The sequence below is a fragment of the Oryctolagus cuniculus genome, chromosome 15 (genome assembly GCF_964237555.1).
Source record: "Oryctolagus cuniculus chromosome 15, mOryCun1.1, whole genome shotgun sequence".
Lineage (NCBI taxonomy): Eukaryota > Metazoa > Chordata > Mammalia > Lagomorpha > Leporidae > Oryctolagus > Oryctolagus cuniculus.
Window position 1 is genome coordinate 62,024,578 of NC_091446.1, and position 18,282 is coordinate 62,042,859.

The window sequence follows — 18,282 nt, forward strand, 5'->3', positions numbered from 1 at the left end:
ATAGGTGTGCAAGAGCTTGAGAGTATGCTATTTTGTGTGCGTATATGTGTATGGGGTGCATGTGCTTAGGTGAGGAGGCTCACCCATGGCTGTGTGCACACATGCACGTGTGTATGCGCCGTCTGGGTATGAGTATGTGTGCACGTGTGCACATGTATTTGTGCAACTTTGAGTGCGTGCGTGCGCTTGTGCATATGCGCACTGTTATCCAGGTGCATGAGGGGAATTGCCCTGGAATGCCTCTGAGGATGGCATCAGCTGGTGGGTCTGGCAGGGGCCCAGCTGGGACATGGGGTGACAAGAGGAAGGAGCCTTCCCACGTGCCACACAGTGCCCAGGGCGTCAAGTGCCCAGCTCACTGGGAGGGCGGGGTCCTCTCACGGACAAGGAAGCCGGGCATCAGAGAATGAGTGCCACCTTCCCCAGGCTACACAGCCAGGGGACTTTCTCCCCTCAGCAGGGGTGGGAGCAGGAGGAACCCTGAAGCCAGGCCGGGGGTGGGGGTGGGGTCTTCCCTGAGCCTGGTGCCCTCATTCATAAAACATGTGTAATGAAAGCACCTGGGGGCTACGACCTGGAAGGACCACCCCATGTCAGCGTCTCTAATTAGGGGTCCGAGGTGCTGCCCAATCTCTTCCAGCCCATGGCCCTCCGGCCCCACGGCAGGAGGAAGTGGCGCCTGAGCACCTGAGCTGTCTGCATCCTGTAAGCGTCCCCTTCAGCCCTGACTGGGGGCGAGGCAGGTAGTGACAGGTGAGGAAGAAGGATTTCCCGAGCGTGGAGCGGAGAAAGGAAGGAAGTGACTCACCAAATACAACAAAGCCCGACTCCCCGAGAGGAAGCCGCGGCGAGAGAGCGAACGCACGTGGGTGCCCGCGGGGGCGCGGCGGGCCCGGCTGGGCTGCGGTCCAGCTGCAGCCAGAGCGGCTCCGGGGCGGGGGGGGGGCCCCGGTGCGCAGCGCCGCCTGGCGCTGTGGGGGTGGGGGCAGAGGACCCTACCTACACGACGGTGGCTCTGCTGTTTCCCCTGTGTCCGGGGCTGCGGGGCGCGTTTCCCCGGGAAACTAAGGCTGGGGAGAAGCCGCCGTAGAGCGCACGGCGCGCTCTTCCCGGACTCGCTCTTTGACACCCCAGGGAGGGCCACCGCCAGGTTCAGAGTGCACGGCCCAGGGTAGCCGGCTCCGGAATCTCGGGTCTGCCGAGCCTCGGCCTGGTGTTAGAAAGCAGAGGGGCGAGGGAAGCCCGGCCTGCGGATCCCCCGGGGAGCTACAGTCCGGGAGGGGTGTGGCGCCGCGGACACCCGTGTCCTGCAGCCAGCGAGGCTGGACATTGGGTCGCGCGTCTTCCAGAAGGAGCCCGGCTCATAACAAGGGAAGAGGAACTGGCTTCCCGGGCAGACGCCCCCGCCCCAAACTTTTCCTTCCAGCGGAGGGAGGAAGCGGGCCAGGGGGGCGGGGCCGCAGTTCCCTGCCCGTCGGAGCGGGGCTCCCGGCTGCCGAGCGGCGTGGGGCTCGGGTGAGTGTGTCTTTAAATCCGAGCCCCCCGCCCCCGCGGCGGTGAGGCCCCGGCTCCCGCGGGCCGGGCGGCGGCGGGCGCGGTGATTGGCGGCCGGGCCGGGTCCGCCCCTTGGCGTGGGGGACGCGGGCGCGGGGGAGCGGCGCGGCGCGCACGGGCCGGGCGCGCAGCTCTCATCGCCGGCGCGCGCGGGCTGCAGTTCTCTTGGCCTCGCCTGGTGGGCCCGGCCTGCCCGCCTCCGGAGCCGCCTCTGCCCGCGGATGGGCCAGGGACGTTGGGAGGAGCGAGCCGTAGCCCGTGCTGGGCGCGCCCTGCCGCTGCCCGACTCGGCGCCCGCAGTGCGAGCGCAGCGCGCTGGCCGCAGGAGCACGGATGCCCCCCGGAGCCGCGGGCTGGCAGGTACCGACGCGTCCGGGCCCGGGACTGGCGAGGGGAGAGCAGATCCGGCCCGGGGCAGCTCTGACCACCCACTCGCCGGGCTCCAAGAGGAGGGATCCTGGGTCTCCACCCCAGGAACAATCGGACTGGTGCCTGGGAGCCAAGAGGGACCTCACTGACCCAGCCGAGAGCAGTCACTGGGGGGTTGTGTACGTCGGGGTCTGGGCTGTCCCCTCTCCTGAGGTAGCTCTCGGCCTGGGGTGGACATGCGCTGGCGCCACCCTGGCTCTGTATCCCAGGCCTGGGAGCACGGGCGGTTCAGGAAGGGGGTCCGTCTTGTGATCCAGAGATGGGGTCCCTGGACTTATCTCTAGGGCGCCTGAAACCCGCAGACCGTAGGATGAGTCCTGGGGTTCCAGTAGGCACCGGCTCAGATTCTTGGCCCCATCAGGCCCTCTTTGTGAGTCTAGCTGTCCTGGGAGAGTCTAGTTTTCCTGGAAGGCAGCGACTTGTCAGAGTGTGGTGAATGGAGGGGAGGGCTGGGGGGGGGGTCTTCCTGTGGTCCTGGTGGTTGGAGCATCTCTTGTCCTGGGGAGGCAGGATGGAAGAAAGCTCTCCGACTTCAGGAAGCGAACGGGCTTCTCTCTTCTCCCAGCCAGGGGTCCGGGTTCCAACTCCTTGGCTTCTGGGCGAGCAACCTGATTCCAGGGACGGAGCACCTGTTAGACACCAGGCACTGGGGGGTGGCCCAGGAAGGTTCTGCCTCATGCAGCCCAGCCCCAGTGGGGAGGACAGGACGTGAACAGAAAATTGGCAGAGATGCGGTTTTCCTTCCCAGTCCTAGACTGGTAGCCATGGAAATGCCGCGAGGCTACCCACAATTGATTGCTACGTGGAGGTCGCTAGAGGAGCTGGGGTTTGGTTCTCAGGCTAGCCAGCAGCTATGTCTCCGGTTCCAGTTCTGTTCTCACCCTCCTGTTACCCTGCTGGTATCCAGGGGCTCTTGCCACCTCCTAGGGCAGGGCCTAGCAGGAGGGCTGGGCAGATTGTCCTGTACCTATGCCCAGGTTGGTTTTCTTGGGTCAGGCTGGGCATGGGACTCTCCCACCTGCCCTGAGGTTTAGAGTCTCCAGCTAGCCTGGCAGGAGGTTCAGAGAGGAGGGGAAGGAAGTTCTCACTTCCTTTCTCCATCACCAGGGGTTTGGGTGGGGCTGGGAGGCCCTGAGCCAGACATGGTTTCCTGTGAGTGCAGACAGGCCCCAGATGATGGTCGGATCTGGGGACAGGCAGATGGGGGCCTGGCTGGCTGGAGGTGGGTGGCGCCTCAGGCAGTTCTGGCCTCGCCTCCGTGAGGTTCTGCTATTTTTGGGGCTCTGCCATCTTGGCAGGTTCCTGCTTTTCTGGAGGTGGCGATGTGGCCCTGCCTGTGGCCTTGGGCCCTGTGCTGGCTTCGAGATGTGCTGAGCTCACCTTGATGCCCACGGCTGACATGAGAACCTGAGCCAGCTCACGCAGCCGCCCCCAAGCAGGTGGCACACACCGCCACCCTGGTTACCCAGGCACAGGTGGGGGGTGCCTGTGTGGGCAGAGATGCCTGTGCACGATCAGCTTTGTGGCTGTGGGGGCAGAGACGTAGAAGGTTCTGTGCTTGAGCAGAGACACAGCAGGACAACGGAGGTGGGCCAGCAACCCAGGGACGCAAACATGAACCACCTGTGGGCCATGGACTCTGGTATAGACAAGTCTGTACCATCACTGGGATTGGAATCCTCTCATGGAAGGGGCAGACACGGCAGTGGACAGGCAGAGGTGGACCCATGGAGCATAGACATGGACTTGAGCCGACACTGACAGATATAAGACGTGGAGCACAGAATTGGGTCCAGGACTTGAGCAGAGGTAGAGTCGGCTGTGGACCCCCCAGTGTGCCCCGAGGTTGTCCTGTTTGGGGTGGTGGTGGTACTGGTGCTGTGTGCTGGGGCTTCATGTGTAGACTCCCACATGGGGGTTGAGGGTCCCCATGTGCTCCGTGTCTTGTGTTTTCCCCTCCGAGTCCTCTGCTTACTGAGCTGCAGGGCTGTTTCATGAGCCTTTGATTTTTCATCTTCCTAGTGTTTTCAGAAGTTTCCAGAAGTGAGGTTGTGTGGTCTGGGTACTCTACGACTATTCATTTTTTTTTAAAAAAAGGATTTATTTTATTTATTTGAAAGGCAGAGTTAGAGAGAGAGAGAGAGAGAGAGGTGTTCTGTCCTCTGGTTCATTCTCAGATGGGCACAATGGCTGGGACTTGGGCCAGGCAGGAGCCAGGAGCTTCATCTGGTTCTCCCACATGGGTGCAGGGGCCCAAGCACTTGGGCTCATCCTCTGCTGCTCTCCCAGGCCTTTCACAGGGAACTGGATCAGAAGCAGACCAGCTGGGACTTGAACCAGTGCCTGTATGAGATGCTGACATTGTAGATGGTAGTCTAACCTGCTGCGCCATAATGCCGACCCCCATTCCAACTGTTTTTTGCCTCTCAGATTCAGGGCGTACTGGCTGTGGGATTTTCCTTCTACACCCAAGCCTGGGGGTCCTTGCTGGGGGTGGGGAGAGGAAGAGCCACCATGGGACTGGGTCTGTGATGAGGGCCGCGCCCTCTACTGTGGTCAGCTCAGCCACCCCCGCTCCCACCGCTCCTGGCTGTGGTCGGGTCTCCTCTGCCCAGCTTGGCAACCGGGCAGCAGCCCAGATTCTAGACAGAGCGTGACACCAACTCTGTGTGACCTTCTGCAAGTTACGTAAGGTCCATTGCCTCATCTTTAAAGAGGGGCCAGGAACCCCTAGTCCTTGGGGATATTGGGAGGGTTAGAAGGGAGAAAACCAGTGGCCAGCGTGTGACCCAGTGCCTGACAGAGTGAGTGTGCGGCCAGTGTGGGGCTTGGGTCAGGGGCCCTGTCCGTGGCCAGCACTCCCCAGAACGTCCTCAGCAGCTGGGGACAGGGCCCTGGGGACGCCTGGGAGGAGAGCTAGGGAGCTTGGTTCCCTTCTGTGCTGCCCATCAGCCCCTGCTTAGCCCTGGGGCCACCCTCCCCCGCCTCCCCGCAGGCAGGGTGGATGGAAGGCTGGGCCTCTGGGAGGGGAGCCAGTGGTTTGCTAAGAATAGCCCCAAATCATGGCTCTGCCTCCCAGCAGGGCAGCACCCCCCTGGCCCGGCCCAGGCGCGCGCACAGGACAGGGGCTTTCCACGTTTTGGCGCGGCCACGGGCCTGGAGCAGCAGGCGCGGTCTGGGAGGAGGCTCTGCACCCCTTCCTAGGCCTTGGGCGGGGGTCCAGGAAGAGAAAAGGTGGGCGAGCACTGGCCTTTGTGATGCTACCTTCGTCCCCCAGTCAGGACTTGTCCTGACCACTGCCCTGACCGTCTTCCTGCCCTGGCTCAGGAAGCGACCCCATGCTCCCTCTCCCGCAGGCTCTGTGGCCCTGGGCAGCAACCGTAGCCCCTCTGTGCCCCGATTCCATTGAGCAGCAGGGTTCCTGATGGAAGCTCCTCATTGAACTCAGGGATGAGGGGAGATGATGTGTGCGGGCGGCGGCTCCTAGGATGGGCACAGGAAGCACCCGGCGCTGTTGCTGTTCTTACAGCCAGGGCTGTCTGAGCAGGAGACGGGGTGGCCAGGGTGCGCGTGCAGTGCCACGTGGTAGGAGGGTACCTGGGTGGCATCCTTTCCTAGGTCCTTGGACTTTCTTGGCCCTGCGTTTGGTGTGAGGCACGGGGGATCCAAAGGTGGATTAGAGTCGGCCTCTGCTGGCCGGTGAGCCAGGCGCTGCCATGATAGGGTCTGTGTTAGCACGGGGGTGGGGGTGGGGGTGGGGTGGGGTGGGGCTTGTCTGTGGGCTTCACAGGATCACCTGGCGTTCACCTGGGGAGGGAAGGCTCCCCAGCAGAAAGAGGGCCTGTGCACGGTGACAGCTCTCCGGGGGTGTGCCATGTGCTTCCTGGGACGTCCGCACCTGGGCTGGAGCTGGGGCGCTAATGCAAGAGACGTGGGGCGTCGGGGACACCTGCACGGGAGCCTCCCAAAGGCTCTGGGTGCGCTGCCCCCGACCTTGCTGGCTTCCAGGGAGCTGGGGCTTTTGTGAGTTCCAGGAACAGGGAGGGCCGTGAGTCCCCCAGGGAAACGGCCCCACTGCCAAGACTCTGGGTGGGGGCTTTGCAGGGGGAGGGTGGTGGGTGCCCTCCGATGTCCTGGGGCCCAGGCAGCCTCTGTTCCTGCTGAGCACCAGGCCCTGCCTGTCTGGCCGGGCCTTCCCGGAGGGGAGGGGGACAGGGACACTTCTTTTGAAGCTTCTGTTTAGAAAGTGGGAGGGGCACTTCTCCTCCCCTTTCCTTTTCCTGGGACTGGAGAACATCAGGAAGGGATTAACCATTTCCTGCTGGCCACCGAGTACGACGGATCTATCCCCTTTGCTGCCCTGTAGTGGCTGGGACCCCTGGTGGGGGTGCAGACCCCCTTCTCTCCCCAGGGGCAGCTCCCCACTGGTGCCCCAGGAGTCTGGTCGGCAGGGCCCAGAAGGCCTGCTCCAGCCTGCTGTGTGTGATGGGTCAGCCTGCCTTCCAGCACCCTCCGGATGGCGGCTCACTCCCTGCTGCCAGGCTGCCTGGGCGGTGGTAGGGCGTCTGGACTTTGGGAGTGACCTGCAGGCGCAGCTGGGCCTTGCTCACTCCAAGCCAGAACTGATGGACAGTTCTGGTTTCTGGATGCCCAGAGAGGGGGGCCCTCCCTGGAGCTAACACTGGAGCTGTGCAGTCCCGGGGGGCCTTGGGCCTGGGGCAGCTGGTGAACATGCCCTGGCCTGTATTGTTGACTGTTCCCTTCGAGCCCAGTTTTCTCACCTGCAAAGTGGGCATCATTTTTTTCTCCATTTACCTTTTCTTTCTTTCTTTTTTTTTTGACAGGCAGAGTTAGTGAGAGAGAGTTATAGACAGTGAGAGAGAGAGAGAGAGAGAGAGAGAGAGAGAAAGAAAGGTCTTCCTTCCGTTGGTTCACTCCCCTAATGGCCACTACGGCCAGCTCTGCGCCGATCCGAAGCCAGGAGCCAGGTGCCTCTTCCCAGTCTCCCATGCGGGTGCAGGGAACCAAGCACTTGGGCCATCCTCCACTGCCCTCCCGGGCCACAGCAGAGAGCTGGACTGGAAGAGGAGCAACTGGGACTAGTACCTGGCGCCCCAACTGGGACTAGAACCCGGGTTGCCAGCGCCGCAGGCGGAGGATTAGCCAAGTGAGCCACGGCGCTGGCCCCCATCTACCTTTAAAACGGTTTTTAGAAGAAATTCACTTAGCTTAAAGATAACCATTAAAGCGCTCAGTTCAGTGGTGTTCAGCACAACCACAGTGTTGTGCAACCGCCAGCGCTATGAAGTTCCAAAGCATTCTTTTTTTTTATTATAAAGATTAATTAAATTAATTTATTTGAAAGTCAGATTTACACACAGAGAGAGAAGGAGAGAGAGAGAGAAGCAGAGAGAGAGAGAGAGAGAGAGAGAGAGAGAGAGGTCTTCCATCTGCTGGTTCACTCCCCAATTGGCCAAAACAGCCGGAGCTGCACTATCAGGAGCCAGGAGCCAGGAGCTTCTTCCAGGTCTCCTACATGGGTGAAGGGGACCAAGCATTTGGGCCATCTCCTGCTTTCCCAGGCCACAGCAGAGAGCTGGATTGGACGTGGAGCAGCCAGGACTCAGACTGGTGCCCATATAGGGTGCTGGCACTGCAGGCAGCAGCTTTACCTGCTACACCACAGCCATGGCCCCTAAAATAGTTATCTTTATAAAAGGTCTTCTCAGTTCCCTGCACCTGCTGCAGAATAGTATAATAATTTTGTCAGGGTTCCACCATTTGCCCACAGGTGCCTGTCTTCACGGGGCATCATTTGATGGCAGGAAGGCTGTACTATTGGGAGGTAAGAGCAGAAGACTGGTGTCATTGCAGTCTGCGTAAAGTGGCTCTAACCCACTGCTTGTAGGAATCAGGAACTTGGCACAGAGAAGGGCTTTGCTCAATCCACACAGATGTTGTCAACGTGAACAAGGCCGGGCGTCTAAGAGGCTGGGCATTGGCTGCCACAGGCTGTGGGTGGCTCAGTTCTCTCTCTACCCCCTTCCCTATCTGAGCCATGACCTCCTTGTGCTGTGTGTGATGATGGCATTTGGCCTTCACAGAGAGGGAACTGGATCATAAACACAGGAACAAACTTGAGCCCAAAACTGCATGGCTTGGCGTGCTCAGGGGGTGGTCATTCAGGTGGCCAGGGAATTCTCTCCTTGCTTTGCTTTTGAAATTCACAGAACAGAAAGTTATCTGAAAGATGAATTGTACACTTTATTTTTTTTAAAGATTTATTTATTTTACTTGAAAGGCAGAGTTACAGAGAGAGACAGAGATCTCCCATCTGCTGGTTCACTCTCCAGATGGCCACAATGGCTGGAGCTGCACCGATCTGAAGCCAGGAGCCAGGAGCTTCTTCCGGGTCTCCCATGAGGGTGCAGGGGCCCAAGGACTTGGGCCATCTTCTACTGCTTTCCCAGCCATAGCAGAGAACTGGATTGGAAGTGGAGCAGCCGGGACTCGAACCGGCCCCCATATGGGATGCCAGCATTGCAGGCAGCAGCTTTACCTGCTATGCTGCAGCACCGGCCCCATGATAGCTCCTGGTAGAAGAATTTGCTTGGGTTCTTGTGCCTGTTCTCTTGGGTGTACGCTGACGGGTAGGCTTGCCTGGTTAGACAACAGTTCTGTGTTGAAGTTTCTGAGTCGCATGTTCTGGGATTATACAGAGGTGAGGAGTGCGCAGCTTTGTGAATTGGCTGAAAAACCTGTGAGTTGTCTGCTTTAAAGAGTGACTTTTATGGTAGGTGAATTGTGTCCCATTTTTTTTTTTAAAAAGAGCTCACAGGTGTCTGTGCAGTCTGAACTGTGTTATGTCCTCAGCTCTGGAAACCCAGAGTCCTGTGTCACTTCTTAGGATTCCTGGGGACACTGGGCCACACCGCACAGTGCAGGTTTGAGGGTGGCAGCAGGGGGCTGTAGGAGCCACACGGCCCACTGGCTGCCTGCCCCACTGTCTGGGCCCAGCCGGTGCTTTCTGGCTTCTGACGAGGCACCACTCCCTCAGTTTCCCCACCCGTGCTGAGGGCCTGTGAGCAGCCCAGCCTTGACCGTGGTCTGGGAGCTGGGGCAGTAGAGTCTGGCGAGGCAGCGGAGCTCGCAGACTTCCTGTCTGACCCCTTCTTCCCTCTCTGTCTCTGTGTTGCTTGCCAGAGCCTCCGTGCGAGCCCCGGGACCAGTTCCCCCTTCTCTGTGGAGTCAGCAGGGCCTGGGCTTCTTTCTGAGCTGGCAGCAGGGGTGGAGGCCGTGGCCTTCAGGTCTGCGTGTCCCGTCCTCACTGTGCTCCTGCTCCCCCTCCACCACCCCCATCCGTCTGGTGGTTCTGGCCCGACGCCTCAGGGTGGTCCATGGCCCCCCTGTCTTTCTCACTTCCCAAACGATGCATCACCAGGTCGCAGCTGTTTCCCTGCCTGTCCTGCTCTGCCAGCCCAAGCATCCCAGGTGGACTCTGACAGGTGTGCTGGTTCTGCCCTTGTCGCCTAACTGGCCCTTCCAAGCCAGCAGCTCAGGTGACCTTGTGAGAACACAGAAGTCAGAGCGAGGGTAGGCATTTGGCACATCATTCACGGTACTGCTTGGGATGCAGCAGCTGCAGAGTCCGGCTCTGCTCTCTCGGCTCTGTTCTTGATCCCGGCTTCCTGTTCGTGTGCACCTGGTCGGCTCCCTGGTGACCACATGGGAGACCTAGACTGAGTTCCCAGATCCTGACTTTGACCTGGGGTCTGGCCCTGGCTGTTGTAGACATTTAGGGAGTGAACCAGTGGATGAGAGGCTCTCTGTTTCTGTGTCTTTGCCTTTCAAATAAATAAAAATAAATAAAAACCTTTTAAAAAGATTAAGTCTATTAAAAAAAAAAGGTAAAACATTAGGTGGAGGGGCCTGCATTTGGTGCAGTGGCCACGTGGGATGCCTTTTGGTCTGGTTCCTGGTTCTACCCTCCACTCCTGCTTCCTGCTAGTCCCCCTCCCCCGCCGGATGAGGAAGGGCAATTTTCCCGCTCCACAGACGAGGAAGTGGGGCGCTTTCACAGGGGCAGACGGAGCAGATCGATAGCGTCTTGAAGCCATGAGGATGTGGGGAAACCCGCCCTCCCACACGGCGTTGCTTGCTGTGTGAAACGCTGCAGCTTTTTGGAAGAGTGACGGGGCCGTGTCTACGCACAGGCCCTCGGTTCTCAGCATTCAGAATGCTGTAGCCTGTCCTGGAGAAGCCCGCCAGGATGCCGGGCCATGGGCACCAGGATCTCAGGGCAGCCTGTGGCGGGGAACCGAGGCCACACTGTCTCCTCTTGGTTCTCTGTTCCTCCCCACCTCAGGACATTTGTGCATGCTGTGCCCGCTGCTTGGCCAGGTTGTTTTTTTTTTTTTTTTTTTTTTTTTTTTTTTTTTTCCCATGGTCTGGCCTTCTTGTTCTTGGTGTGTCAGCCTAGGCCTGTGATGATCAGATCTACAATGTGGCATTTTCCTTCTCAGCGTGTGGGCCCCTTGTAGCCAGGTGCGCAGGTGCACAAGTGCACAGTGCGTACAATGTATCGCTGTTGTGTTTCTCTGCTGCCTTTCTCCCTCCCTCTCTAGTTGGCATGGGTGCTCCAAGAGGGGCCAGGACCATGCCCATCTGGTTGACAGTCAGTAGTAGCTTGTCATTGAATGAGTGGTGATAACATAAAACAGGCATGCCCCATTAAATGGGGTGGAGCCACCTGGAGATTGAAGATGCTGGGAAGATGCCTGTGTCCCATCAGGGGAGGGCTTGGCGCAACAGTCAAGCCCCTGCTTGGAGCACCTGGGTTCATGGCCTGCTTCCTGCTAGAGTGTACTCTGGGAAGCAGCAGGTGAGTCCCTGCACCCACATGGGAGACCTGGATTGAGTTCCTAGTTTCTGGCTTCAGCTGGACTCAGCTCCGGTGTTGCAGGCATTTGGGAAGTGAACCAGCAGATGGGAGATTTCTGTCTGTCTCCCCCATCCCTTTTACTCTCAGTCTCTCTCAGCCTCTGCCTCTTTGCATTTTAAGTGATGATGATGATGGTATAATAAAAGATGCCTGTGCCCCATATTGGAGTGCCCAGGGTTGATACCTGTCTCTGAGTCCCGACTCTGCTTCCAACACATGCAGACTCTGGGAGGCAGCAGCGGTGGCTCAGGTAGTTGGGTTCCTGCCATCCACACAGGAGACCTGAGTTGAGTTTCCAGCCCCTGGCTTCAGTCCAGGTCCAGCTCCGACCCAGTAATCGAGGGCATTTGGGGAGTGAACCAGCAGAGGGAAGCTCTATCTCCTGTCTCTCTGCTTCTGGAATAACAACAACGAACCAGGCAGGGATGAAGTCACATGTATTGGCTGGGGTGTGAAGTATGTTTGTATTTTCTTGTTAAGGGAAAAAGCCTCTTATAAAATGAAGCTTAAGAGGTGGGCTTGGGGGCCAGTGCTGTGGCCTAATGGGTTAAGCTACTGCCTGTGATGCCGGCATCTCATGTGGGCGCCGGTTTGTGCCCTGGCTGTTCTACTTCCAGTTCAGCTCCCTGCTAATGTGCCTGGAAAAGCAGTGGAAGATGACCCAAGTCCTTGGGCCTCTGCACCCACGTGGGAGACCCGGAAGAAGCTCCTGGCTTCAGATCAGCGCAGCTCTGGCTTTTATGGCCATTTGGGGAGTGAACCCATAGATGGAAGATCTCGTTCTTGTGTTTCTCCTCTCTCTTAACTCTGCCTTTCAAATAAATAAATAAATATTTACAAAAAAAGACGGACTTGCAGGGGGATGGAAAGAAATAACCTTTATCAGTCTTTGTCCGGTGATGATAAGTCTAAATTACTTTTATAATAAGCTCTGATAAGAAACAAAAAAAGCCAAGAAAATGCCCCATTGGAGGGTGCGCTTGGACTTGAGCCGCAGTCCTGACTGCTGACCTGCGTCCTTGCCTACCACTGGGCCCTTACCGCTCCCAGGGGGCTGAGTTCGAGTCACTGATTCCTTTGGGTTCTCCAGGTTGAACTGTGCTTCTCAGGCGTGACTCGGGGCGCTGCTCGATGAGTTGTCACCTGAGTGGGTGGTGCCCCACCACTCGCTCAGGGTGCGGACCAGCTCTGTGCCCTTCAGGGGTCCCTGTGCTCCTGACCTGCCACCCCTGCAGGCGGCCGCCCTCTGCTTGCCTCCCCCAGCAGTCTGCCTGCGCTGAACTTCACTTCAGTGGACTGTGCAGTCAGAGCTGCTCCGTCTGGCTGCTTCCGCGGCACACAGGCACTGCAAGTCCCCACGGCTGTGTCACTATCAGCTGCTCCTTTTCGTCGTTGTGTGGTGTTCCACGTGTGGTCAGATGGCCGTTTGCTCATTTTTTTCCGCGTGGTGGGACCTTCGTGCTGTTTCTGGTGTTTGGCGTTGTGGACGCCTGTGCCGTACACTGCTGTGTCTTCCCATGACCGTTCTCACTGCCTTCCCCGGGCGGTGTGCCCAAGGGCAGATCCTCGCCGTACTTCGGAGAGACCTGAGGGGGAAGAGACTTGCCCACCGTCACGTGGCCGCTCAGCCTCTCTGACTCCCTGCCAAGTCCCACCCACTTCCCACACTCAGGCTAAGAGTCAGGGGGCCCCTGGAGGGTCGTGTTCCGGGTCTCAGGGCACCGTGCATGCCCACTGCTCAGCAGTCTCCTCCTCCCACATCCCTGGCCCCAGAGATGGAGGCCAGATGCTTGCCTCTTGTGCGTTGGCTGCTGGGGAGAGATGGGGAGGAGCCAGAGCTCTTTGCTCCTCTCCACCCGACACTCCCTGCCCAGTAAGCACCAACTTCTCCCCTGCCTGAAGACCCCGGGGACCGCCCTTCTGCTTCCTGTCTCTGTGAATTTGAGTTCTCCAGGGACTGCATAGGAGTGGAATTTTTTTTTTAAGATTTTTTTTTTTTTGACAGGCAGAGTGGACAGTGAGAGAGAGACAGACAGAGAGAAAGGTCTTCCTTTTCCATTGGCTCCCCCCCCAAATGGCTGCTACGGCCAGTGCGCTGCACCGATCTGAAGCCAGGAGCCAGGTGCTTTTCCTGGTCTTCCATGCTGGTGCAGGGCCCAGGGACCTGGGCCATCTTCCTCTGCACTCCTGGGCCACAGCAGAGAGCTGGACTGGAAGAGGAACAACCGGGACAGAATCCGGCGCCCCGACCGGGACTAGAACCTGGAGTGCCGGCGCCGCAGGCGGAGGATTAGCCTAGTGAGCCGCGGCGCTGGCTGAAGATTTTTTTTTTAATTTATTTATTTGAGAGGTAGAGTTACAGAGAGAGAGAGAGAGCGTGCGAAAGAAAGGTCTTCCTTCTGTTGGTTCACTCCCCAAGTGGCTGTAACGGCTGGAGCTGCGCCAGTCCAAAGCTAGGAGCCAGGTGCTTCTTCCCAGTCTCCCATGCAGGTGCAGGGGTCCAAGGACTTGGGCAATCTCCTACTGCTTTCCCAGGCCACAGCAGAGAGCCGGATCGGAAGAGGAGCAGCTGGGACTAGAACTGGTGCCCATATGGGATGCCGGTGCCACAGGTGGAGGTTTAACTTACTGCACCACAGTGCCGGCTCCAGGGGTGGAATCTTGCAGTGGTTGTACTTCAGAATATTTATGTATTTGAGAGAGCAAGCAAGTGAGCATGCTTCCATCCAGTTGTTCACTTCCCAAATGGCTGCAGCAGCAGAGGCTGGGCTGGGCCGGGCCGAAGCCAGGAGCCAGGAATGCAGTCCAGGTCTCCCGTGTGGATGGCAGGGGCCCATGCACTTGAGCCATCGCCTGCTGCCTCCCAGAGTGTGCAGTAGCAAGAGGCTGGAGTCAGGAGGCCGAGCTGGGCGTCCAGGCATTTTGTGCCTGGCTTATTCAGACATTCAGCGTAATGTCCTCAGGGTCCATCCCCTGGTAGTTTGTGTCAGGGCTTCCTTCCTTTTTAAGTGGTAATTGTTCTTTAGAGCACATGTTAAAGGCACCTCGCGTCTTCAGGGTTGAGCCAGGGAGGTCAGCTGGTGGTGGGAATGGAAGTAAGCATTCATGGAGATTCACAAGGTGCGGTCCTCCCCACAGCCCGGTGAACTGGGTGTCGATAATGGTCTCATTGTACTGATAAAGGAGCCCGGCCCAGAGGAGTTCAGCGACTTGGCCAGGATCACAGAGCAGCAAGTCATTGGAAGCCAGGACTGGGTGCAGGGCTGCCTGCCAGCCTGGCCTGGGCTCTAAGCTCCTGATCCCGGGGCAGGCTCAGGCACCTCTCCGGGCACAGGGCTTGGGGCTGTTTCCTCGAATCTTTCTCAGCATGGAGCCGCTCGGTACCTGGGCTGTGGTCAGTGGGCCCCTCCTCCCAGGCCTGGGTACCCCCTACTGGGCCCGAGCTTCTGCCGCAAGCTCCTTCATGCAGCTGCCTCCTGGGCCGCAAGGGGTGGTAGGACGAGCGTGGTGCTCTCAGGGTTAACTGCCCCGTGCCAGGAGCGGAAGCCAAGAGGACAGACTGTGGAGTGAAGTCACTTCCCTGCCGTGTGCCTGGCCTTCTGCACTGAATCCTGTTTCCTCCTTGGCCTCCACGTGCCCACCGGCCTCTGGCTCCCATGACCCTGCGGGTCAGCGGCAGGTGGGGGTTCCTGATGGAATGTGGGCCTGTCATTCATCCGGCGAGGTCACTTCCTGTCTGCGTAGGTTTCCTGCTTTCACACCCCACTGTGGGGGCTTTGATGGGAATGATGGGCGTGGGGGCTGGGGGAGGCTACTTGAGGTCAAGTGCAATGCCCAGCCAGCTCCTTTTGCTGCTGGGGACACTGAGGCCTGGGAGGGGTCAGGCCTGTGCACCACCCTGCCGTGGTAGGGAGGGCTCTGTGGGCCAGGGTGCCCGAGGGCCTGGCCATGTGAGGTGAGGCAGGTACTCATCCCCACTGGGCTCCCTGCCTGCTGCGGAGCCAGGTACCTGCCTGTGGGAACCACTCTGAGCACCAGGGCCCTTGTGCTCCCCTCGCCACCCTCCAGGCAAGGAGGCTGGGAGGCCGTGGCACAGCCTGGCAGTCAGCCTGGTTTTCCCGGTCCTTGTAACCTTGTGCTGCTAGCCGGGCACCCCAGGAGGGCTGCTCTCCCACAGGGTGTGGCGCTGGTACTGGCATCAGTGGCCGCCCTGTGCAGATCTTGTTCTTCCTCTGGTATGTGTTTGTGGAAGGAAAGTGAAGACATTCAGGAAGATGAGAAAGGTCGTCCCTCATCCCACGTCCTGGGCGTGACCCTGGTGCCCCATCTGTGCTCTGCGGGTTCTCCTGGCAGGCGTCTCCTAGTGTGTGTGCACCTGCGTGTGAGGGGCTGCCCTGCTACTTGATGGGAGGAAACTCTGAAATCATTTGATGCCTTTTACAAAAAATGAACGAGTGGCTGTCTCCCGTGCCGGTATGAGCGGCTGCCTCGTTCTTTTGTCTAAGCTGAGGTTTCGCATTCACGGTGGAGTACACATGGCACAGGTGTGTAGACGGCTTGAGGGATCTACCAAGCAGTGCCCCTGTGGGGGCCAGCGGGTCACAGTGTGTGATTCCGCCGGCAGCCCCTGAGCCGCACCGCTGAGCCTCCCGCCTGCTGCGGCACGCCGTGCTCTGGCTGGCTTCCTGTGTCTTGTCTGGTGTCGCTGCTTCTGAGTTGGCAGGATGGGGTCCCGGGGCGTTTGCCTGTGTTGCCTTCCTCGCCTCCATGTTCCATCAGTGACGGTCATCTGCCGCTCCTGCTGTGCCAGTGACCACATAGTGACGCCCATGGCACTCTGGACCTGGGCTGCTGTTGCTGTGTGTTGTTGACATGACTCCCGTGAGCTAAGCTGTACTGAACGCCTTTGTGGCCATAGCTTATTTCTGTTGAATAAGCTGCTAGAAGAATCCTGGGTCCGTGTGCTGCACATTTGTAAGGTGTTTGGAGTCCTTGCCAGATTGGCCTCCAGAGAGCTGTGCCATTTGTACCCTGCCAGGTGCCTCGGAGAGAGTCCACGCCTAGGACCTGGGCTGGCGCTGGGGGCAGGGGGCCGTCCTGCCTCACCTCCAATACGAGCGTGGGCAGTGCATGGAATTGCCTAGTTTCTAATTTTTAAATTACAAGTTAGGTTGAATTTTTTTCACATTTATTGGCCATTTGTATTTCTTCTCTTTTTTAAAAAAAACATTTATTTTAAAGGTAGAGAAAGCAAGAGAGACAGATCTCCCATGCCATAGTTTATTCCTCAAATGCTGGGCTGGGCCTGGCCCCATTTGAAAGCCAGACCTCACTCCAGGTCTCCCATACGGGGGCCAGGGACTTTGTGCCTGAGCCATCATCTGCTGCGCCCAGGGTCTGCACTGGCCAGGAAGCTGGAATCAGGAGTGGAGCTGGAATTTGAACCCAGGCACTCTGATATGGGGTGCAGGCATCCTAAAGTGGTGTTCTGACCACTGTGCCTGATGCCCACCTGCCCCTACCTGCATTCCTTCTCTGTTTCTTTCTTCTCTTGGGCTCTCTCTCCCTCCCACAATACTCTCCCCTTTCTCCCACCCCACCCCCTGTTTTTGGTCTCTCTTATCCTCGAGAGGCAGTTGGCCCACAGTGTTTGTGAAGTCGGCCCACAGCAGGGTTGACCCCATCCGGAAAGCAGCGTGGATCCTGGGCTGCAGCAATGTGGAGTGTGTTCTTGCCATTGCTCCCTGAATGTTGTGGCGTAGCAGCTGCTCCCGAGCCTGTGAGTGCCTTAGGGGTTGTAGGTGATCTGGAGGGGATGTGAAGTGGGGATGCCTGTAGGCTCTGTCTGCGCATGCCATGGCATTTTCTTTGAGGACTTGGGTGTCACTGGATTTCGGTATCCCAGGGAGGGATCCTGGAACCAGTGCCCCCCGGCAGTACTGAGGGGCAGCTCTGCTGAGTTTCTCATCTCCTTGGAAAAACCATATATCGCATATGATAACTAATAAAAACACTTGGGGCATATCTGGTTTGTTATTTGCCTTTTAACTTTATGGGTTTTCCATATTGGTCAAAAGGCAACCACTTTTGTGTGGTCTGAGCTATTGGCATTCACCTCAATGTGTTCTACCTCTAGCAGTTTGCATGGAAGGTTCTTTCCCACTCCAAGGTGACTTATTTCTCGTGTCTTCTGCCAGTCTGGGGCTCTGGGGCTCTGCTTGTGGCATTATCGGCTTTCAACCTTCTGCATTCTGCCTTGGGAACAAATGATGGATGGGGTGGGGGGCATGTAGGTTAAGAGCTTGCACTTGGAAGCTCCCCTGCCTGGCCCCCTGTGGCCCTCAGATACATTGTACACACCTCAGTGCCTCAGTGTCTATACCTGCAAAATGATTAAGTCACAGCTGTTAGTCGACTTTTCACCTTGACACTCTTCAAGTTGAGGACCCCAAAGAGTTTGTGTTTAAGGGATTATATGCATATTCCAGTGTTTACTATGTTAGAAACCAAAACGGAGGCTGGTGCTGTGGCTCAATAGGCTAATCCTCTGCCTGTGGTGCCGGCACACTGGGTCCTAGTCCCAGTCCGGGCACCGGATTCTGTCCCGGTTGCCCCTCTTCCAGGCCAGCTCTCTGCTGTGGCCCGGGAGTGCAGTGGAGGATGGCCCAAGTGCTTGGGCCCTGCACCCCATGGGAGACCAGGAGAAGCACCTGGCTCCTGGCTTTGGATCAGCGTGGTGCGCCAGCCGCGGCAGCCATTGGAGGGTGAACCAACAGCAAAAGAAGACCTTTGTCTCTCTGTCTCTCTCTCTCACTGTCCACTCTGCCTGTCAAAAAAATGCTTATATATAAATGCGTTTAAAAATAACTATAACAAACTTACTATATGTTAGCCTAAATGAAATGTACTGTGTTTTAAAAGTCACTAGCTTTTCTGAAACAAGCAGCAGTGGGAAGAGTGGCATTGCTTTACAGTTTGGCAGTCCCTTTTATACGTGGCCCAGAAGGCGCCAGGTGGATTTCCACATCTGCTCTGCCTCCATTCTGGTGGGCTGTGCTGTTTTTGGTGGGAGATGTGAAGAAAATCCAGCTGTGCACAGATCCGGGGGGACCTCAGCAAGTGCGTGGAAAATGGAATGCAAACATCCATTCATTTATCTGCGTATACTATGCCGTTAGAAAAAGGCTGGCGCTGTGGTATAGTGGGTAAAGCTGCTACCTGCAGTGCCGGCATCCCATATGGGTGCCAGTTCAAGTCCTGGCTGCTCCAGGTCCTATCCAGCTCTCTGCTATGGCTTGGGAAAGCAGTAGAAGATGGACCAAGTCCTTGGGCCCCTGCACCTGCGTGGGAGATCCGGA

The 18,282-nt window shown here is 58.0% G+C and overlaps 1 protein-coding gene across 2 annotated transcripts in view; it reads left to right on the top strand.

The window, feature by feature from the left end:
- The first annotated feature begins 1,214 nt into the window (after positions 1-1,214).
- Positions 1,215-18,282, top strand: part of PALD1 (phosphatase domain containing paladin 1) — a 58,601-nt gene continuing 41,533 nt past the window's right edge. Inside the window, exon 1 of one of the 2 annotated variants that reach the window (XM_051823824.2) lies at positions 1,215-1,515. The gene's annotated coding sequence lies outside the window, so the exon portion shown is untranslated. Of the gene's footprint in view, positions 1,516-1,640; positions 1,915-18,282 lie in introns of those variants that run through there. The other variant, XM_051823822.2, reaches the window with a different exon arrangement.